The following is a 24,021-nucleotide window of genomic DNA, read 5'->3' on the forward strand; positions in this document are numbered from 1 at the left end:
CCAAGTCTGTACCCAAACATACTATAACCATTATAATTAATTGTTCCATAATCGTCTGTAAAACCCCCAAAATAATACTTAATCCACTTTAAACTCTTTTAAACTAACTTCAAGGTTTGTTTTAGTTCAACTATAAGTACCTTTCACCATAATACATATTTGCTGGCCCACATTTTTTCTTTTGCACATAACATTATAGAGTTGCAAGATGGGAAGGCCCATTTCTGGTGTAAAAATGCTCTAAAAATCCACTGACAATTTTATGTGATTCACACTTTGAGAACTTCTACGACATTATACCTTATAGCTGCAGTCTGTAGTTTTGAGAAAAAAAGTGGACTTAACCAGAAAAATTCAGAGGAGTTCATATCCGTATCCTTGTTCATCTTCCGGTCACAGTAGCATGTAGCATTGCGCTATGTGCGCTAATAACAGAAAACACATACCGTTTGTTCATTATTAATAACAATGGCGGTGTTGCAGGAAGAAAGACAGGAAAAAGCAACTGCCGGAGTAACTGACGTTTTGAGCAGACCAATCACAGCCCTTGCCGTCCACGTTGCCATGACACGTAGTTAGGATTTTTTGGAGGTGCACGTCAGGCTACGGCGTAGGGGTCCGCGTCGTTCCGTTCAAACTTACAGCCAATCATATCAACGATAGACTACGGCGTATTCAGAGCCTGTAGCAGTGCGAATACATCCTTTTTATGAAGGGAAAATCTTTGTAGCGCAAATTTTGTTCCATTTTCAAAGTGACTGCCTTCCAATTTATTTATTTAGCACACAATCAACTGCTGCTTTGAATGGTTGCTGCACTTCTATGGCCGCCATGCTGGATGTAAACAGAGTCTCTCTACGGTCATCATTGTCTTGAGCCCGCCTCCCCGTTCTGTGATTGGTTCCCTACAGGGGTGGACTGGGACAAAAAAAAAATCGGCCCTGGCATTTTGGACCAGACCGGCCCACTACATTCGATGACGCACACATTTTCGGTCTTTTCGGTCTCTTGAATGTGTATACCAACTGTGCAACTCCAGGGGTGTTCACAAGTCATTTTTTGCAAGTCCATGTCAAGTCTCAAATCTCTCGCCAACACTAAATCAAATTCAGTCACAGACAATAAACTTACCATTTCATAATTGTGGTAACAGCCGTGCAGCAGATGTAATGAAGTCCACGCAGCATGCTGGATGCAAACTAATATATAACCTATTCATTATAATGTCGATGGACATATATTGAGTTCTTTTGCCTTAATAATGATAAAGCTGATAAAGCTGTGTATAAAATAATACAAAAAATGGTCGGATTGGGAACCCATATATGCATAATGTCTCCTCGTTGCATTTAGTGTTGCTTGAAATGACCAGGGCTCAGCTAATGTTGCCTTTTAAAAATCGTTGATTTCCCGGGATTTAAAATGTCTTATTTTCGGGAAAAATATTAATCCCTATTGCGCATGCGTGACCAAGTGTACCATGCTCGTGCACACCTCTTCCAACCGCACCGTGCCAGGGAAGTTGCACTCACTTGCCAAATAATCCGGACTTTTGGGGGCAAACGTGCTTGAGCACGGTACAATTGCCTAGTGTGAGTGCGCCCTAAAACATATTCAACATGATGCTGAGTGACTGCGTTGGTGGATTTTTAGACTATCATCTCGAGGAAACCTTTTCCCACATTGCTCACAGCTGTACGGCTTCTCTCCAGTGTGAATGCGTTGGTGGATTTTTAGATGGCTGTTTTGAGTGAAAATTTTCCCACATTGCTCACAGCTGTACGGCTTCTCTCCAGTGTGAATGCGTTGGTGGATTTTTAGATGAGTGTCTCGAGTGAAAGTTTTCCCACATTGCTCACAGCTGTACGGCTTCTCTGCGGTGTGAATGCGTTTGTGGATTGTTAGACTACTGCCTTGACTGAAAGTTTTCCCACATTGCTCACAGCTGTACGGCTTCTCTCCAGTGTGAATGCGTTTGTGGATTTCTAGACTACTGCCTTGACTGAAAGTTTTCCCACATTGCTCACAGCTGTACGGCTTATATCCAGTGTGAATGCGTTGGTGCATTTTTAGATAACTGCCAGAAGCGAAAGTTTTCCCACATTGCTCACAGCTGTACGGCTTCTCTCCAGTGTGAATGCGTTGATGTTTTTGTAGATTACTGCCTTCACTGAAAGTTTTCCCACATTGCACACAGCTGTACGGCTTCTCTCCAGTGTGAATGCGTTGATGTTTTTTTAGACTACTGCCTATACTGAAAGTTTTCCCACATTGCTCGCAGCTGTACGGCTTCTCTGCGGTGTGAATGCGTTTGTGAATTTTTAGACTACTGCCTTCACTGAAAGTTTTCCCACATTCCTCACAGTTGTAGGGCTTCTCTCCAGTGTGAATGCGTTGGTGGCTTTTTAGATGACTGCCAGAAGTGAAAGTTTTCCCACATTGCTCACAGCTGTATGGCTTCTCTCCGGTATGAGTTTTCTGGTGACTCTGTAAATACCTGGATGTTGTGAAGGCTTTGTCACAGTGCTGACAGCAGTGCATTTTGAGTATCTTTCTTCTTTTTTTTTGTTTCTATGAGAACAGACAAACATACAGAGAAAGAAAGAAAGAAAGATATATTAAGTTAGGTGACACAAAAGAGGAAATCATCTAAGACCATAGAGTTACAGTAATGGAAATGTCAAAACTGCTCCTGATCCCCATTTGTCAAAGCCTGGCTCTAGACTGTGACAGAAAAGGGGAGTAACATGGGTATTTAATATAGCGCAAAATAATCTTATTCAAAATAAAATAGTCAAAATAAACAGTGGTTGGGTGAATGTGTGTTGTGTAGCGTTGGATGGTGAAATAAAGTAAAATAACCAAGAAAACAACGTAGGAGCATGTTGGGGAGAGGACAGAGGCTGGACCAGCAGCTTTTCTGGCTTCATAAATGGGGCTCAGAAGGCCAAGGTGTGTCACATCCTACTGATCAGTATGCCTGCTAATCAGGAACCTGCATCTGCAGACAAAACACAGCAGTAGTAAGAGGAGCAAAGTAGAGGGGTCATTGCAAGGATCCAGGGTTTCTTAAACTTGACCCTGACCAGACTAATTCAGGACATCTATACCTCTTCTGACCTTTGTGTGAACCCATTATTAGTTTTTCCCCATTTAATAAAATAAAATGAGACCATTTACAAAAAACCCCTATAACAACAAACAACACAATCAAAAAACTGCAGAGAGACTGATATGGACTGTTCATCAGACAAAACCAGACATCTGAAGATGATTAAGGTCCTAATCAGAGATGTGCCACTATGATTATCATTGGTTAAAAATATCACAATAAATGATAATGTCAAGTGGCACACCTAAAATAGAACACTCACATTTAGTGGTTAGTTTGTTTGTGTGTTTGGTGGGGTAACAGTATATAAACAAGGTTTCACTTTGTTGCAAACAAAGCTAGAAAATGTTTACTTTTATTTTGAAGAATTTTCCATCCTCCCACTCATGTGCAGTACACTGAAAGTAAGGGGGGTTGAGGTGGCATGGGCGGTAGGTGTTGTTACGTATTTTATTATTTTCTAGTTATTATAGTATTATAACATATTTCAAATGCTATTCGTTATTGTTATTTTAAAAAAAAGAAAAAAGAAACAGATATTTATCATTGCCACCCAGAGGATGCGCAAAGCAACACTGCTTGACCCAAGATACAGAGGGGACCACATGAAACCACCTGAGCTAAGTGATATAAAAACAGAACTGGTAGCGGAGATGGCGCCAGCAGCAGAAGCAACGCGCCATCTGACCCCAGGTCCCGCGCAAGTGAGAGAGAAAGAAGAATCCGGTGCCGGCACCGCGCCCAAGAAGAAAAGCTTGCTTGGCAGCTTTCTTGGGAAAAGATCAGCTACAGCAGCCCCTCTCACACCAGATCAGAAAGCCACAGCAGAGATGACAATGTACCTGCAGGAAATGGCTATTGATGGAGAAGAAAACCCTCTAACTTGGTGGAAAACTAACCAGGGACGGTTTCCGCTCATGGCCAGGCTTGCGCGTAAATATTTATGCATTAGTGCTACCAGCGCTCCATCTGAACGTGTGTTCAGCACAGCTGGTAGTGTTGCTACCCCACTCCGCAGTGTGTTAAAGCCAGAAAACCTTTACATTTGTTTGATTTCCTGACACTGTCGTTTTGCATTTGCACTTTTGTACAGCAAAATGTCTAGTTAATCCAGGGCAGGCCCATGCAAATAGTTTTAAACTTTGTTCCTTATTATTGGTTTAAGATAATTGCATAATTCGTTTTGAATTTCTTTTGCACAGCAATTTTTTGAGTGTTTAATTAATTAATAATTTAAATAATTTAGAATTTGATTGTTTTTAGTATAATTTGTTTTGTTCGTTTAAGACCTTGTTTAAGATCATTTTATATAATTTGCTTTGCACGCAGTATTTAACTACATTGTAACTTGGCTGTCAGGCATCGTCGAAGGCGATGGAATCGTGGGACCAACCCTAATGTTCACTAATACATGAAAGTGAGATATTTCCAGTAAAATCTTGTCATTAAGACACTGCTCAATCTATTGTTATCACTTTTATAATTTTATCACTTTTACTTAATACTTTGACTAGTTAACATTTCACTTTTCTACATGTACTTTTACTAGGTATAATTTTTTTGTACAGGAATTTTACTTTACTGGATTATTTTTACATTGCTGTATTGGTACTTTTACTTTCAGTGTACTGCACATGAGTGGGAGGATGGAAAATTCTTCAAACAAAAAGACAAAACATTTTCACACTTTGTTTGTGACAAAGTGAAACCTTGGTTATGTACCGTAACCCCAGATTCTGAGCATAAGTATAGCCTTCTAAGAGCTGTCCATATTGGGTTTATCTTGTTTGCATGTACAGTGGTGAAGTACATTTAAGAAGGTGGCTGTGACATTATAGAACATAAATATGAGATTAGCTCAAAATAAATGCAAATCCTTTATTTTACTGAAAACGTGTAAAACAAATGTTAAATATGATAAGGAAATGTATTTATTTCAAGATAAATCATGGTCACACCACAGTTTTAAGGACAGTGCCACAAAAATCACCTAATTTAAAATGTTGATATGAATGTTTGTGGACACAACAGTCTTAATGTTTAAACTACTGCAATAGATATTACTATTTTTATTATCTTAAAATTCACCTTGTAGAAGCCAATAACTTAACGACAGATAACATAATACATTTACCCGTTGTTTAATGTAATAAGCCAATAACATAATACAAGTCCTGAGCCAATCATGTAATAAGTTATTAATGTTAGAACAGAAGCCAATAATGTAATAATATACTAATATCACAGTATTTTAGGTTTTATTTATTGGATATAACTGTGAAAATGCATGCACACTCTTTCTATCTGTCTGTGAGAGACAGAAAGAGACAGACAGACAGACAGAGACAGTGAGAGAGAGTATGCATTTTCACAGTTATATCCAATAGATGAAACTTCAACAAGGTGATATTAGTATATTATTATGTTATAGGCACCAGTCATTACATTTGCAAAGAGAGAGAGAGAGAGAGAGAGAGAGAGAGAGAGAGAGAGAGAGAGAGAGAGAGAGAGAGAGAGAGAGAGAGAGAGAGAGAGACAGTGAGGCCAATAACCTAATAACTTATTAAAATACTGGCCAAAAGTTATTATAGTATTGGTTCAGGACTTTTATTGTATTATTAGCTCATAACATTTAAAAACAGGCAAATTTACTATGTTTTTTCTTTCGTTATTATGTTATTGGCTTCTACAGACGGCCTGATACTGACGCAAATCCAGATATTGAGCTAGAAAATGTTGATGAACTGGAAAGAAAGACTGCATGACTTTGATTACCCAGTTAATTATCACAATGAAACAGACAATACAGACCAATTATAATCTAATAAAAAGTTTAAAAACCTGTGATGAACAAAATGGACACTTGTAACTAGAAAGAAGAGATGTACTTTAAGAAAAGCTTGGAATATAAACTTATTATGCATTAAAGCTGATAAAGGCTTTGAGACACATTGTTATTTTAGTATAAATAAAAATAAACCAATACTCACTGGAACATAGCCAATATACTGTAACTTTAGTAATAGTTTTAGAGATAATGGAGTAAAAGTCCCTGAATTTACAGAGGAAAGCTTGGAAATAACTGTGTAAAATCCTCAAACACATGAAAGAGAAGGATACAAAGAAAACTGAGCTCCTCCCCGGGTAAAGCTCAAACAGATGTACTATAACAATGAGATTCACCAACAGCCATTCAGTGTGTTTGTTGCATGAACAGCTCTCTGTTTGCTTGAATCACATTTTTGATGCACAGTCCACTGAACTCTGCTTGACTCATTGTTCTTTCTTTATTAACTGAAAATACATGTTGTGGAGAACCGTAAGTTTCAACTGGTCTAGTTGAAGGTTTTTTCTCCTGGCACTAACACATGCTAACTACAATGGAGGCGGTGCTCAATAATGAGCTACTTGTAGACTTTTCCGACCCCCCACAGAAATCGTGACTTCAGGCTACAAAAGCTACTCGCCATCTCCGCTTCTGTTTAAATATATTTACTTAAAGCAGTCTTATTATCGTCGGTTTACTGCAGGATAATGAATAATGAAAGAATAGTAAATCGGGAGGGAGATGGTTTTTATGGGGGATTTCGTTGAACTTTGTTTGGTATCACTAGTTTCACTACAGAGCGAAGCTTGTACGAAATAGAAGGAAACACTGAAACCTTTTAGTAGTTTTTACGGCTGAGAAACTGACCCGTTTATCGGTGGTAGCAGAGGGTGAGTCCGGGTTCTGGTTCTCCTCCATGCTGCTCTTGTAGTAGTTCTGCCTTTTGTAGTAGTTCTGTTCTGCTCTGTGAAAAACTAGCAGGTCTCTTCTCTTTGTTTGCGCTTTTCGTCTTCTTCTTTGTCTTCTTCTTCCTCTGGTTTGTTTATCGATTGGCAAACTAGGTTAAAGACGCATTACTGCCACCTACTGGACTGAAATGTGGAACAGCAGGTTGGCGGGAAAAAAACAACACACAAAGAAAGAAAAAAAGCCCTTAAATTCTCAAACTCTCTCTAATAGTTTCAGATACTTGATTGTGTGATTATAGAATGCCTTTGATGCAGTTTGATGGTTCATAATAGTGAAACTGTTAAGTTGAACTTTTCTTTAATACGGATGTCATTTCCTTCCTTTCCTCCTCAAAACTCCTACATTCTAGCAGCAAAACAGTTTCATGAAATTACAGTGTAGCAGCAGTATTACAGTGACAATAACAACATATAGTATAAGGATATAAAGAATAAGAATATACGAAAAACAAACTATACATACTAAAATTGCAAAATGTAAAGAATAAACTATACATAGTAAAATAGCAAAATAGCAATAGTAAGTAAAATAAAATGCAAAATGTAATGTACAAAAATATATACAACAGATTGGCAGTGTCGATTTTAGTGCAAAGTAAATGTGCGATGTGTGTAGAAAATAAAGTGTGCAGTGACTAAGTTATGACCAGAGGTTTTTTTTTAGTTTTTTTTTTTAGATGTTATTATACAGTGTGATGGCATGAGGCATCAGCAGATTAATGTGAAGACAGCCTTGTATTATATAAATTCTGCAGAGGGAAGGTCAAACATCCAAATAAAATAAGAACAGGCAATTATTTTTAAGTGGAAGGGACTAGAAGTCTAATTGTGCAACACAGAGTGAGGATTTCTTCCACCGAGGTTCCCAGTGTCATTGTTCAGTAGTTTGAGGCCACCAGATGGCGACAGTCACTGATAGATAAAAACTGAATTCAATGTCTATACTGCACTTTGCAGGAAACAGACAGCAGAGTAAACTCTAAGGTGAACAGTCATTTGTTGAAATACAAACCTGCTGCATAAGTGTCAGGGATACATCATCAATATTGTTTGTAAATAGCGCTGTGTCTCCTGATGACCAAGGGCTATTAGATACCCTTTTTAACTGTATCTTAGATATTAAAATATGGATGTCTGAGAAGTTTTTACAGCTCAACCAGGACAAATGTGAAATTTTGATCATTGGTACTAAAGCCCAGAGAGGTTCTCTCTCTGGACACTGGGTACTAAAGCCCAGAGAGAGAACCTCTCTGGGCTTTAGTACCAATGATCAAAATTTCACAATGAAATGACAATGAAACCAATGTGAAATTGCAGCCACTGGCACTGAACCCCTGTCAACAGGTGAAAAACTTGAAAATAACCGTTGATTCAAATCCAAGTTTTGAACCCCATATTAGAAATGTCACCAAGATTACATTTTATCATTTAAAAAACTTTGCCAGATGTCAACCATTCCTCTTTCAAGCCAGTACAGAGACACTAATGCACGCTTTTATTACCTGCAGAATGGACTACTGTAATGCTCTGCTTTCTGGTCTCCCAAAAAGAATATATCTCAGTTACCGTTAATTCAGAACTCAGCTGCACATGTGCTGACGAAGACCAGAAAAAGAGCACACATTACATCCATTTTAATGTCTTGTTTGTTTCAGAATTGATTTTAAGATCCTTTTATTGAAAAAAAAACCCACAGAGAGGCATCTTTTATTGCTATGGTCCTTGTCTCTGTGACAGCCTTCCTGAAGACCTAAGGGCAGCAAAGAGTGTTGATATTTTTAAAAGCAAACTTAAGACCGTATACCTTTTACATTTGGCTTTCAATTGAATTGTATTTATTTATTAATCTGTCTTTTATTTTCTATTTTAGCCTGTTTTACCACTTGGACTTTTCTGTTTATTCTATTTTATTATTACTTCTTCATAACCCACTTTTTATGTCTGTTTTACTTCATTACTTTTACCCTTTCCCTCCTAACATAACTGGTTTTACCCACTTTATTCTATAGTGACTTTATTTTCATCTTTCCTTTCATATATGTTTTTTATTCATCTTTTATTACCTTTTTATTTTATTTTTACATTTTTATCCTACCTATGGTTTTCCCTCATTGCAGATTCTTGAGAGGTATGATAGCATTCCCTAAGTTCCTATTTTAGATGATTTTTCCCCCCGTTTATTTTGTTTGTTTGTTTTGACTATGTAAAGAACGTTGTGTTACATCATGATGTATGAAAAGTGCGATACAGATAAAGTTTGATTGATTGATCAGTTAAGTTAAAAAAAACACAGGATGGGCAAAGGGTTATATAATATATCTATACCACTGTGCCCACCAATAACATTTCAAATATTGTCATTCTTTCCTTCATTTCTTTAGTTACATGGTTAGCAAAAACTTTGTGAAAAACAGGATGGAAGTACATACAAGGGAAGAAGTGGAACCAATAGACAACCAAAGTCACAAAAGGTGGGCACGTATTTGTGTTGGTGTCACTGGAAGAAGGTGCAGCTGTGTGGAGGCCCGCCTTCCACAGATTTGACAAGGCAGGGAGGACAGCACACAGGGTGACATCTACAAATCTTTGCTTTGCAACATTATACAGCTTTCTCCACTCCATCAGTGACTAACTCCTGTGATGATGTGATGTGAGTTACTTTTCATATTACTGCAACAGATGCTGCATCCAATTTCAGGAACCGCAGAAGGACAGCCACATAATATTTACTCACACAAGAGAGAAATAAACATGGGAGGGCTTAACAGCAGCTTTTACTGAGTCGACTATTTCTACAAAACATTTATAACCAGGAAATACTTTGCAGAATACAACTTCGCATGAACATCATTTTGAATTACACCCTTTCTTAAAAACATTTTTATCTCTGAAAAACATTTTTATCTCAGGATTAGTTCATAAAACATGACATTTAGAGTTTTATTCAGTATCAAACTGGCAAGAAAGGCGGAGGAGTTGCTGCCATTTTTAAATCTGTATTTCAGTGCAAGGAAATGACATTTGGTGATTTTAGCTCTTTTGAATATCTGTTGTTTATTAAAAGGTGATCCCAAAGTTCTTTTTTTAATCATTTATAGACCTCCAAGATACTCAGGAAAATTCATTGATGAGTTTGCTGAACTGCTGTCAGTTATCTGCACTGACTACAATTTTTTTATCATAACGGGATTTTAACATTCACATAGACAATAACATGTGCAGTAATGCAAAAGAACTCTCTGCTCTACTCGACATTTTTGGCTTCTTGCAACATGTGAAAGTGCCCACACACACTCAAGGCCACACTCTGGATCTGGTTATCTCTAAAGGTGTTGACATGTCTTCTGTGATGTTAAGGACTTGGCTCTTTATGATCATTTCTGTGTGTTCTTTGACTTACAGATCATTCCAAATGTTCAGTTAACCTCTATGTCTGTTAAGAAAAGATACATAAATGACAATACCAGTGCTAAGTTTATGGAGGCTATAGCTGTGTCATCAACTGTGAGTGCAGAGTCAGTTGATGAACTCCTGGATAATTTAAACTAAGAAAATGTCAAATGTCATGGATGCTGTTGCACCTATTAAAACTAAGACCTTTAGTGGACAGAAAACACCATGGAGGAACACTATGATTGCCTTGAAGGCAGAATGCAAGAAAGCAGAGCGTAAACTAAACTTCAAATTCACTATGACCTCTATAAACAAAGTCTTTGTAGTTTTACTATGAGTTATTCAAGACTAGACAGCGACACTTTTCTGAAATTATTAAGGACATCAACAATACTCGCACTCTGTTGCTATGGTTGAACTCCTTTGCACAGAAAAATGCAATTAATTTGCATGCTTTTTTAGTGAGAAAATCCAATCCATAAGGTTAAATATCAACACAAATCAACAAAACAATGCAAATCTAAAACCACCCAGGAATAACTCAACTGCTATGTCAGAATTGAATACACTTGACCAAAAAACTATAAAGGAGTCTTGACACAATGCCATCTGACTTTTTCAGTGCTATTGTTAAGTCTGACCCCACTGATTTGCAGCAAATAATAAATAGCTCACTTCAATCAGGTACGCTTCCTACATCCCTAAAAGTAACTGCCATTAAGCCACTCTTAAAAAAAGAGAACGCTGGATGCTTCATGTTAACCAACTACAGACCTATCTCAAATCTTCTTTTATGGCCCAGATTGTTGAGAAAGTGCTTTTTAATCAACTCAGCAATTTCTTGAAGTCCAGTGGACTTTTTGACAAATTTCAATCAAGCTTCCGACCTCACCACTGTACAGAAACAGCTCTTATTAAAGTGTTAAATTATATAAGGTTGAACACTGACTCAGGCATGGTGTCAGTTCTGGTCCTGTTGGATCTCACTGCTGCATTTGACACTGTGGATCACAGTATACTGGTGAACTGGTTGGAAACTTGGGCAGGACTCATCCATTGGAAGTTATGAATCCGATCGAGAGTATATGACATGTGGAATTCTGCAGGACTCTAATGTTGACTGTCATAGTTATGCAGATAGCAAGTAAATAACAGATTAAACAAAATGTCCTTCAATTAAATCAGGAAAAAAAACTGGAGGTGACTGTTTTGACAATAAAGAGCTGTTACACCTTGAGTCACTGACCATAAAAACCAAAGACCAAGTTCCGAAACCTTGGTGTGCTGATAGTCAGATCTGACCTTCAGCAGTCATATCAAATCAATCACCAAAACAGCCTTCTATCAGCTTAAGAACATATCCAAAGTGAAGGGTTTTATGTCCCAAACAGACCAGGAGAAGTTGATTCATGCTTTCATCTCCAGTAGGCTCGACTACTGTAACGGTCTTCTGACTGGACTCCCACAAAAAAACATTAAACAGCTGCAGCTCCTTCAGAATGCTGAAGCTCGAGTTTTGACAAGAACAAAAGAGACTAGAACAAAAGAGACTAGAGCGTATTCTAAAGTCTTTACACTGGCTTCCAGTAAGCTATAGAATGGATCTTAAATTTTTCTACAAATCACGGAATGGTTTAGGTCGAGAATACATTAATGACATGCTAACAGAAATAACACCCAGTAAAGCTCTGAGAACTACTGACTCAGGTCAGATAGTTCAGCCCAGAGTTCATACTAGACACGGTGAGGCAGCATTCAGTCGTTTTGCTGCACACAAGTAGAACAAGCTACGAACAGATCTGAAGTCAGCCTCAAATGTGGATATTTTTAAATCCAGGTTAAAAACATTTATTTTCATATGCTTATGATTTAGCTCTTTTACAGCACTTTACATTTTAATCCTTCCTTTGTACTGTATGTTCTTTTAATAATTTAAAAGCAAATCATTATTTTATGTTGCACTCTCATATTTTTTGCCCTATTTTAGTCTAGCTTTTTGTTTTCTTTCTACTTTTCTGTGATGTGTTTTCTTATCATTGTGTTTTCCTGTTTTTAATTGTATGTTTTAATGTTTCCAATTCTTAGTTTGGTTTGTTTTTATGTAAAGCAATTTTGTTTTTATGTAAAGCACATTGAGTTGCCCCTGTGTATGAAATGCCATATATAAATAAACCTGCCTTGCCTTGAAGATAAATACATAAAATCTCAGAAATACATTGCTTTTCTTAGGAAAAACAAAAATCACACTCACTATTTTCAACTGTGGCCAATGTAACATTTCAACTTTTCTACAAGCGGGTGGCATGTAAACACTTTAAAAGGTTAAACATGGTAAGAACAATCGCTGATTTGGGATACAATATTAAACGCAATAAAGAAACAGTTGATGCATCACAAATGATCACAAATCATTCTCTACAGTGTGAATGCGTTGGTGTTGCTTTAGATGAATGTTTTGAGTGAAAGTTTTCCCACATTGCTCACACCAGTACGGCTTCTCTCCAGTGTGAATGCGTTGGTGGATTTTAAGATGACTGTCATGAATGAAAGTCTTTCCACATTGCTCACACCAGTACGGCTTCTCTCCAGTGTGAATGCGTTGGTGGGTTTTGAGGCTACTGTTATTAGTGAAAGTTTTTCCACATTGCTCACACCAGTACGGCTTCTCTCCGGTGTGAATGCGTTGGTGGATTTTTAGACTACTGTCGTGAGTGAAAGTTTTTCCACATTGCTCACAGCAGTACGGCTTCTCTCCAGTGTGAATGCGTTGATGGATTTTTAGATTATTGTAATGAGTGAAAGTTTTCCCACATTGCTCACACCAGTACGGCTTCTCTCCAGTGTGAATGCGTTGGTGTTGTTTTAGATTACTGTCAAGAGCAAAAGTTTTCCCACATTGCTCACACCTGTACGGCTTTTCCCCAGTGTGAATGCGTTGGTGTTGTTTTAGATTACGGTCAAGAGTAAAAGTCTTTCCACATTGCTCACAGCTGTACGGCTTCTCTCCAGTGTGAATGCGTTTGTGTGTTTTAAGACTACTGTCATGAGTGAAAGTCTTCCCACATAGCTCACACCAGTACGGCTTCTCTCCAGTGTGAATACGTTGGTGGATTCTTAGACCATTGTTTTGAGTGAAAGTTTTCCCACATTGCTCACAGCTGTACGGCTTCTCTCCAGTGTGAATGCGTTGGTGTTTTTTTAGACTACTTTCTTGAGCGAAAGTTTTCCCACATTGCTCACAGCTGTACGGCTTCTCTCCAGTGTGAATGCGTTGGTGTCGTTTTAGATGACCGCCACGAGTGAAAGTCTTCCCACATTGCTCACAGCTGTATGGCTTCTCTCCGTCATGAGTTTTCTGTGGAATCGGTAAATATCTTGATGTGGTGAAGGCTTTGTCAGAGTGCTGACAGCAGTGATATTTCATTGCCTTTCCTTTTTGTTTCTATGACAACAAACACACAGAGAAAGGGAGAGAGAGTAAGTTAGGTGGCAAGTCATCTAAAACCATAGAGTTGCAGAATGGGAAATGAAGGATCCAGTGTTTTTTAACTTGACCCTGACCACAGACTAAATCAGGACATCGAGACCTCTACTGACCATTAATAGAGCATTGACAAAAAACAAAAATGAACAAACAAGATAATCAGAAAACCGCAGAGAGATTGATATGGACTGTTTGGACAAGACAAGACATCTGAAAAAGATCAAGGTCTTAATCAGAGAAATGCCACTGTGATTATCATAAGTTAAAATATCATGGTAAACAGTACTATCATGATAATCGATAAATTCACTGAAACTCTTCTATTAGTGTTAAAATATAATTAAATTATTTTTCCACTTTGACCATGATCACCTCATTCCCTGAGCAATATTTTTTTGCGGCTTTGTTGGACTCCGCAAAAGAAATTTCAAAAATCGCAGTCTCAACTCTGTAAATGACAGCAGGTTGTTCACAGATTAACACTGGAAAATTACTGGAAATCATTTTAAATGAAGCACAATGCCCTAGATAAGATGTAATCTTCTTAAAGGACAATTACATGGAGTGAACTGTAGAGTAATGGAGCCACTTTCTTCTCTTATATATGTGTGTATATGTGTATATGTATATATATATTTTTTTTTTTTATATGTAGGTGGTGTTCCGACTACCCCGAAGAAATCTGACTCCCCTCCATGTGAACGTGCAGACTTCAGGCTACAAAAGCTACTCACCATCTCCGCTTCTGTTTAAATATGTCTACTTAAGCAGCTTTATTATCGTCGATTTACTGAAGAAAAATGAATAATGAAAGAATAGTAAATTAGGAGGGAGATGGTTTTTATCAGGGATTTTGTTGAAATGTGTGTTTTTACGGTGTTGTAGAATTTTCCGACTCCCCATTCATACTCCCCCCCCCAGGAAAATTAATGATGAAAGAATAATAAATGGGAAGGAAGGTGATTTTCATTTGGGGTCGTTTCACTTTGTTCGGTATCGCTTCTTTCACTAAAAACCATTCACAAGTGGCAACAGGGGAGACGCTGAGGGGGAGTCAGGTTTTGTTATATGAAAAAAAAGGGGACTCAACAAAATCTTACTACCCCTCCGTGTCTCCCCAGAACCAGATTTTGTTGAGTATCCCTTTTCATATAACAAAATCTGACTCCCCTCTTATATTGAAAATGCAACATGTAACACACACCAAATTCACACTGCTGACATATCTGGACTTCTACTGCTTATGTATAAAGTTATTTGTAACCAATGGCAACAGGACAAGTATTACGAGGGGAGCCAGATTTTGTTGAGTCCCCTTTTTTTGTATTAACAAAATCTGACTCCCCGTGACACACACCAAATTAACTCTGCTGACATACCTGGACTCTAAAGCCAAGTTTATTTTACCACCTAGGCATGTAGTTGAGTAAAAACAATCCTTACAGTAGTGGTAAGAAAAATATTGGCCCCTTAACAAAAGTTTTTCCTTTTAAACATTGAAACAACACTTGGAATACATCTATATCTATATATATATTTATACGTATGACATTGTAAACATCAGGCTCATTTATGCTCCACAAAATATTAACTCTTAACATCAAATACAATATGAGACTATAATAAATCAATAAAACAGGCATATAGCATCATTTATTCACATGCAAATGTAAAACTATTCTATGAATTAATTTTTGTCTAGAATAAACTAGAAGTAATCCACAAAAAAACAAAGATGTTGCCTTTCAACATACAATCCTAAATGAACAGGGCTGCAAAAACTGGTACATCGTTGAACATAATTGAACATTTAAACAGCACAAGCTGCACAGATGTACTCTTCATCCGTGGATGGCCTGTTGATGCAGGACCGGTGGTACCACTGTGTACAGTTGTCACAGCCTATCTGATGTATTATCCTAATGTATTTTCCTTTATATTAGTAGCATAATATAGAAGTTTTGGAAAAAGACAACACATAAGTAAAATAACATTACATCAAATTAATATGACTACTATTTTGACCATTATTACTAGTGTAATTGGCAGAGACAATGTGTTAGGTAGATACAGTGCTACCCAGTATTGGTCGTCTGAGTCGTCGTCACATTTCTCTTCCCCGGAAAAGAAGCATCGCTGACTCAGGTCATCTGTTTAGAAGATACAAATAAACCGATTACAAGATGTATCTACAACATTTTTTTTTTCAAAATCATCTTGACCCAATGAGATTGTATGTTAGTAATATGTTGGTAACATTTAAAGAGATTCCCTGTAATTGTATGCAATGAAAAAATTATATAATGATTTTCAAAATAACCATAGACATACCAGTTTCTTATCTGATGTTAGGAAGTGGATTTCTTCCTCCTCCTTTAAAATGCTCTCAGCAAACTGGAAATAGAGATTAACACATTATGAAAAAGAATAATCTGAGAACAAGTACAGTGCAATTTGAATACTATTACCTAAATACAGTTGTTTGTTATTGTTTATGGGCTGTATAAAACCGAATAATAGAAGGTAGTATATAGAAGGTTCACAAAGGCTGAAATGTAGATTGACATGAAGGGGATAAGGTGGTCAGCACTGACTTTGTGAAACACCACCCCGTAGTCATCCATTAAGTCTATACTCTATACTCTTCCCTTCAATGGCATAAATTATGAAGGGGCCAAGGAAGTCTGGATCTAGTTTGCCACCTTTTCACTGTTGGCTTCTCACATTGTGCCTCAAAACTTAACTGCCCCCCCCCCCCTCAAAAGCCTGCGGAGTATCTTTTGTAAATGTTTCTTCTTCTTTCTTACTGATGCTGTCTTGAACAGTGAGGATGACTTCAGAAAGAGCCAAGACATCATCTGACAGTGACTCAGAAGCCACCACTTCGTCAACACTACTGTTAATCTGTTAAACCTCCATAACAGTAGTAATAGCATTCCCTGATCAGTGCCATCTTAAAAAATTGAAGAAAGAAAATTTATCAAACCTAGCACTATTGGATTCTTTTTTTTGGTCTTATTCATGTCACTCACTGCTTAGAATTTATTTATGTATTTCTTGGTTTGTTTGTTGTAAAGTTTAGAAGGACCTTTTTTTGACTATGAGTGCAGAGCACCAATTAAGCTGATCAGTAGGTGATGATAATCTATGTTGTTGTTGTTGGGGTTATATTTGAGCAATTACACTGTTATTGCCTGTCAAATTACCTGTTATCTACTCGGCTTCCTTATAATTACCTAGAACACTGAAGGATGAGAGCTTGTTGTTTCTTACCATTAGTTGCTCACAGTCTTAGGTGCAGACGTTTAGACTATGAAAGTACTTTGAAGAGCAACACATCTGTGATTTGTTTGGGAAAACATGACAATCATATATTTACACATACACGCATATACAAATATACATACACATATACAGTACATATGTATATATATGTGTGTGTGTGTGTGTGTGTGAGTGTGTATATGCTATAGCTATGCTATATGTGCTACACAAAGTATACTAGGATAATTAATTGCAAACAATTTGACTTCCATGTGGTCATATAGTGGTATAGTTTCATGTAATATATCTCAATTCTATTTTTAAAACTGAGTTACAGCATTGAATAACAGTAATGTGTTAATTATGTTCATTTAAAAAAAAAGAAGTATTATTTCTAATTATTTACAGACATAGCATGTGGATTTTTATACTATGATTGCAAAGCTTAACTGTCCAGATGTCATTTTAAAAATTACAATCATATTTTAATAATAATATTGCTAAAAGGGCAGATTTTGTTACAAAACTTACCCCAAGTTGATCGTCTTCAGCGAAGATGATGCTCTTCGATGGTCTTGAGCTCTCATTTACATAACATCGAAGGCCCAAAAATTGGTCAGCTATTCATGAGTTAATCACCATATAGGAAACCTTTTTCTTTTTTTTTTAACTGACAAGAAAAAAACAGTTGCTGTACAGCATGCACAACATATGACAGCAGCGCGAATTTGGTGTGTTTTACATTCTCAATATAAGAGGGGAGTCAGATTTTGTTAGACGACAAAAAGAGACTTAACACAATCTGACACCCCCCCATAATACTTGTCAACTGTTGCCATTGGTTACAAATAACTTTAAACAGAAGTAGTAGAAGTCATGATATGTCAGCAGAGTGAATTTGGTGTGTGTCACATGTCTCAATAGGCTATAAGCGGGTAGTCAGATTTTGTTATATGAAAAAAGGGGACTCAACAAAATCTGACTCCCCTCTGTTGCCACTTGTGACAAAGCAGATCAAGATGTGTCTGCAAAACAAATTATTTTGTGGCCCACCGAGAATTGTTCAATAGCTGAGAAGGTGACTTGAAGCGATGCCAAATAAAGTGAAACCAACCCCCAATGAAAATCACCTTCTTTCCGATTTATTATTCTTTCATCATTCATTTTCCTGCAACAAACCTGATGATAATAAGGCTGTTTTCAATCTAAATATTTGCAGAGAAGCACAGATGGTGAGTAGCTTTTATAGCGTCGCCTGTGTGTGCTCACGCGGATCGGAGTCAGATTCTGCGGATGAGAGTCTGAGAAGTCACCGGCCGAGAAACTGACCTGTTCATCGGTGTTAGCAGAAGCTGAATCCGGGGTTTCAATCTCCTCCATTCTGCTCTTGAAGTTGTTTCCGGTCTGTCAAATCCAGCAGGTCTCTTCTCTTTGTTGTGCGGTGCTCTACTTCGTCTGTTCGTGGTTTGTTTGTCGGATGGTAAACCAGCTTAAATGCGCATTACCGCCATCTCAGGTTGGCGGGCAAAAAGAAAAGAGAAACAAAACCCTAAATACTTCAATTCTCCCTAATAGTTTTAGATACTTGATTGTGTGATTATATACTTCCTTTGATGTAATCCCAAGAATGTTCCCAATAGTGAATCTTAAGTTAACTTTTCTTAAATGCTGATGTAATTTCCCTTCCTTTCCTCCACATAACTCCTAGATAGATCAATGTAAACTTTATTGATCCCCTTGGGAAAATTTAGGGTCAGGCAGCTTAATACACAAAGACATCAAAGAACAATATACTAAAACCTTAAATACAAAATACAAAATACTATACAAAATACTAAATACTAAATACTAAATACTAAATACTAAATACTAAATAATAAGAAAAACTAAATACTAAAATACTAAAATAAGAACAACAAGGTCTGAGGATGAGGCTGTGTGATAAAGTGCAGAAATAAAATAAAATAAAAGTAAAAAATAAAAATAAACCTAAAAATATAGTGCAATATACAATTTAAATTCTAGCAGCAAAACAGTTTCATGATGATCACAATGTGCATTTGTGCATTTGTGCTATTTTATAAAATGTCTGGTTAAGTCTGGTATGTCCTGTCCTGAGACGAGTAATGACTCACTCTTCCTTTAAAATACTGTTTTACTCCCCCCCCCCCCCCCTTTAAATACTTAGCATTTAGCTTAAGAATGTTACAGTCACAGTTAAACCTTAACTGATGGTGTATGATTCACATGTAACCCTCGTTTATCTACCCTTTAATTCATACTCAGTCAAATTAAATGGTAGTTATTGCTGTAATTTCACTAAAAGTCCACAAGGTGGCGGTAAAAAACATGCAGAATGAGCTTGTTGTCAGAAGCGATGCAGATGAGAAAGAAGAGAGGAGGCAGGAGAGTGAAGCGTGTGTGCAAGGGAGCATGAAAAGTAAAAGAGAGAGAGAGAGAGAGAACTAAGTACTGCAGTATTATGAGTGATGTAGTATGCAGTATTACAGTAAAAGTACTGCAGTATTATGAGCGATGTAGTATGCAGTATTAAAGTAAAAGTACTGCAGTATTATGAGCGATGTAGTATTCAGTATTACAGTAAAGGTACTGCAGTATTATGAGCGATGTAGTATGCAGTATTACAGTAAAAGTAGTGGTTTGGTCCCTCTGACTGATATATTATTATATATGACATCATTAGATTATTAATAGTGAAGCATCAGTGTTAGAGCAGCATGTTACTGTTGTAGCTGCTGGAGGTGGAGCTAGTGCAGTGTCTCAATGTCTGATATTTTGTTGTCCGAAAAAAGTTTTTTTGGAGTCTCAAAAATTCAATCAAAGATAACCAGAAGTCATCCAAACTGAATGCGCTAGAGTTTTATTTTATTACCCAGAATCAATACACAGAAAACATATATGAACACACACACACACACACACACACACACACACACACACACACACACACACACACACACACACACACACACACACACACACACTCACACAATTTCTTTCATTAATTTTACCAACCGAAAGAGGGCGCTCTACACATACATATTTCATAAGGATGGTATTTAAAACCTGCAGGTAATGAGAAGAGCAACAGTAGGATACAAAATTTAAATGTATCCAGTATGACAACTTAACATAACAAGTACAATAATACAAGATAATCCTTTATTAGTCTTTACAGCGATACAGCAGCATAGGTGCATCAGTTCAGTAGTGCATCAGTGTGGATAAGTATCAAAATAATAGAATAATTGTCTATAGAAAAATAAAAAAGTACATAAATACATGAATGATGTGTTAAGTTAACAGTGTTTATAGTGTAATAATAAGACACTCTTTTAATTCTTTAGTTTTTATGCAAAATACATAAAAATTGACAACGAGTCATTCTTGTGTCTGACAAATGGCTTTATATTACAAAAAAGTATAAGTTAAAGGCTCATAATGAAACAGCCAAAACATCTTTGCTGCGTCACAATGAAAAGAAGAAATGAGGAATACGTTGTTTTTTTTCTGGTGAGATCTGCAATAAACACATGTTTTGCAATAAAGGAATTAACAGGATAATTATAGTACAGTAATTTAAACTGATGGCTGAGGTATGTTGATCTTGGAGACTTAAAACATCAAAGACCGGAGTCAGAAAACTAAACTGACATGAATCAGGAGAGACAAGTAAATAGAAAGATATTTATTGTAAATATGTAATGAACAAAATCTTAGTAATGACAAAGTCTTTGGCGCTTGAACTCCATGAGGAATCATCTCTGAAGGGCTGCATATATATGTAGATCCCCCATGAAGTCCAGACACTGGTGATGGTGATTGCTAATGAGACTGAAGAGAAGATGGCAGATGGGAATAGACTGCAGATCCTGTAGAGAATAGCGGAGATGGGGAGGTGGTGGGGCGGACGAACAGCTGTATGACAGGACTGAAGCAAAGGGAGAGAGGCACATTTAAACGGACCGCTACAGGATGATAGGCTCAGGCTGAAGTGTGGCGATTTGCTATTGGTTGCTGAGATTGACAGGTGACTGGCAACAATTGGAATAACGCCGTAGACATAGAAATCTAGGTAATAGATGAGCATGCTTGAAGGAGGCAGAAGTTACCAGTTATGCCTGTATGTTTTAGAGTCTTCTGACTGAACTTTCGCTAAGCTTCATTTAATCATCACATGTGGCAGAAAATAGATTCTCACTCTGTTTCTATGTCATGAACAGTGGATCATATGAGCTTTTACTGACGTCAAACCATGTGAGAAGTTTAGAGGGAAAAATCACTATCAAGCTCATAATACTTGTAGAAGCTAAGCCAATGCTTTAAGCCACTGAGGCATTTCAACAGGAAACTTCTTGACACGCTTTGATTTTGCATAAGGGATGAATGAGAGTCCAGTTGCTTTTTAGTATAGATGCAAACAATTCCATTTATTTGACATCTTATGCTTTTAAGTCATACATTATCTCATATATATATCCGCATGAAGCATACCATGCGCAGCGCAGCACAGCACAGCGCAGAGAAGCGTTCAAAAACTGTTTTCCCTCTTCCGGTTGGAAAACACCTGACGAGCCCCCAAAAGGTTACACATTATATAGGCTGACCCGCCAATCATAATCAGACCATGACACACAAGACAATTAACATCAAATCTGCTCTTACGATACTTATGTACTTTTACTGTAAGTTTTTAATGCAGGAATGAATATTTGTTGCACCCCTGTTGTTGGGCAAGTAGTTCAATTCAGAGCTTTTTTGTCCCTCGAGGGGAAATTTGGTTTGCAGTGATAATACAAAAAACAACTTACACATCAATAATAAATAAATAAACAGTGATATAGACCATCATCACAGCATACAGCACAACCAACATGATAAGAAACAATCATGATCGGAATAAAAGTAAAAGTATCAAAAGAGTATAAAAGCAGTGAAACGTGTCATCCATTTAAAGGATCACAGACATTTAATAATATTAATATATATATATTAATATTATTAATTAAGCTCATACAATTGTCTCCAGGCCAAACTGACCAGTAATTGAATGGGAATTTGCCAGTACCCTATCTCATTTCAATAAACTCAGCTTTCTATTTAAATTGAGATTTTGTGGTCATTGATTTTTTTCTGCATCATTTGCTTGTACCTTAAATTTGATAAAAGTACACCTATGTACCCTTTGCTGTCAGCAATGAATTTGTACCTTTAAAATTAAACAAAGGTCCACAGTTATCAACTCAAGGACCATTTCCATACCTTACAGGGTACTTCTCTGATAAATGTACCTTTGGGTACAGAAGTGATACCCCTATTTCTCTGTGTGTAGGATCATAGACGTAGTGCACAGTTGGAGCTTTTCCACTGAAAATATTTGTCTTCTGCTCATGAAAAGAGGTTTGATGGAAAACAGAAAGAGTGAATTGAATCATCAGTAAATAAAGTATTTCCCCCCCATCATTAATGGTTTCCTTCCAGTCACTCCAGTTCAACATCTGTAGTTTCTAACCATGGTAGGCACAGTTTACTTGGTTGCCTCGTACAACAAACAGCAAAACAAGGGCTCACAGTTCAGCTTGGCTTCAGCCGAGACAAAACGAAACCCCTTGTCTCTCACGTTTATACCTTTTGTTGCTGATTGTGGTTCACACATTACAATGATGTAAGTATCAGTTTTGGCAGCTTTGGTCTACATGGCATTGACAATAAGAAGTTACTTCTTGTAAACATCACAGGGCAACTGTAACTGACAAAGCTGCAGGAGCAGTTAATGGAGCGTTATCTGCAGTGGAAAGTTTCCTCAAATGAAGACGCAAACCGATGTGATTGTTTCGTTTCAAGGTGGAAACCAAAACAACTGTAAGACGTTACTGTTGAAGATCAAACGTTTTTCATGTAGCGAGGCTGCTGACATACAGAATATGAACAAAGTGGAAAGAGTAGGGAGTAGTATAACCAGGAGATAAATTAAAGTGTTGTTCTGAAGTAAATTCATTTTGGATAATGTCTGCATAGATTTCAAACAATGAGGAAAAATAAATAAATAATAACTTCATATAGCTTCATTCCTTCTATACAAGAAATGCAGCTCAAAGGGCTTTACAAGAAAGAAAATACACACACATAGTGCTTCACAATAAAAGGGCCTAAAAGGAGCATAAAGCAATGTTTAAAATAAAAAAGAAAGAAAGAAAAGAAAGAAAGAAAAAGAAACATGTGTATATGGGGCTGCAAATATGGGTACCAAGTGGCTTGTCCACAGTTTCCGTGCTGCAGGAGGGCTGACAGTCTGTAAATTCAAATTTAGTGGTTACAAATGTTGGTTGATGGGCTTCACTTTATGGTAAAGAAGCCTCAACACGGCAATAATAGAATAAAGATGGGTTTTGTGCACGGACTGCAATGAGGAACCATCTGCAGTCGAATGATTTCTTTCTTTTTCTCTGCTGTATGCTTTACTTTTGCTTCTGCAGCAGTCCTTAAAGTTTCATCTTATCTTGAAAGTTAATAGAAAACAAAACAAAGTCTCTCAAGTTTAACCTTAGTCCTGATAACCTTTTTATTTTCTAGTCTGGACCACAGAGCTATTATTGGAAATCTTCTCCACATTCAGTTCCTCTAACCCAGCCTGTATGTATGTGTGTATGTTAAAAAAAAGAAAGGAAAAACTTGTTCACATTGTAATAGGACACAGGTAGATGTGGGAGCATTTATTACACTGAGTCAGTTCCTAATTGCACCGTATCGTATCTAGACTTTGTCAGATTTCACTTAAACTGTATCCATTTTCTATGAAGTGTTGATTAGGTTTCATTTCTGTGTAAAAGCTCTCAAGTGCATGGACGCTTTTTGCTTTGTTTCTATTTAAGAGGACAGCAACAGACTTTCACTGAAGGAAATCCAGGATAACTCTGTTGTGCTGAACATATATGCACCAGAAGTATATCCA

General features: G+C 37.1%; 2 pseudogenes; one reads left to right on the forward strand and one right to left on the reverse strand.

Annotated features, from left to right (window-relative positions):
- Positions 1-18,459, reverse strand: part of LOC133978509 (uncharacterized) — a 455,381-nt pseudogene extending 436,922 nt beyond the window's left edge.
- The window catches only part of LOC133978510 (zinc finger protein 208-like), a 355,630-nt pseudogene that overhangs the window by 227,141 nt on the left and 104,468 nt on the right, over positions 1-24,021 (forward strand).

This window comes from Scomber scombrus, chromosome 4, assembly GCF_963691925.1.
Source record: "Scomber scombrus chromosome 4, fScoSco1.1, whole genome shotgun sequence".
Lineage (NCBI taxonomy): Eukaryota > Metazoa > Chordata > Actinopteri > Scombriformes > Scombridae > Scomber > Scomber scombrus.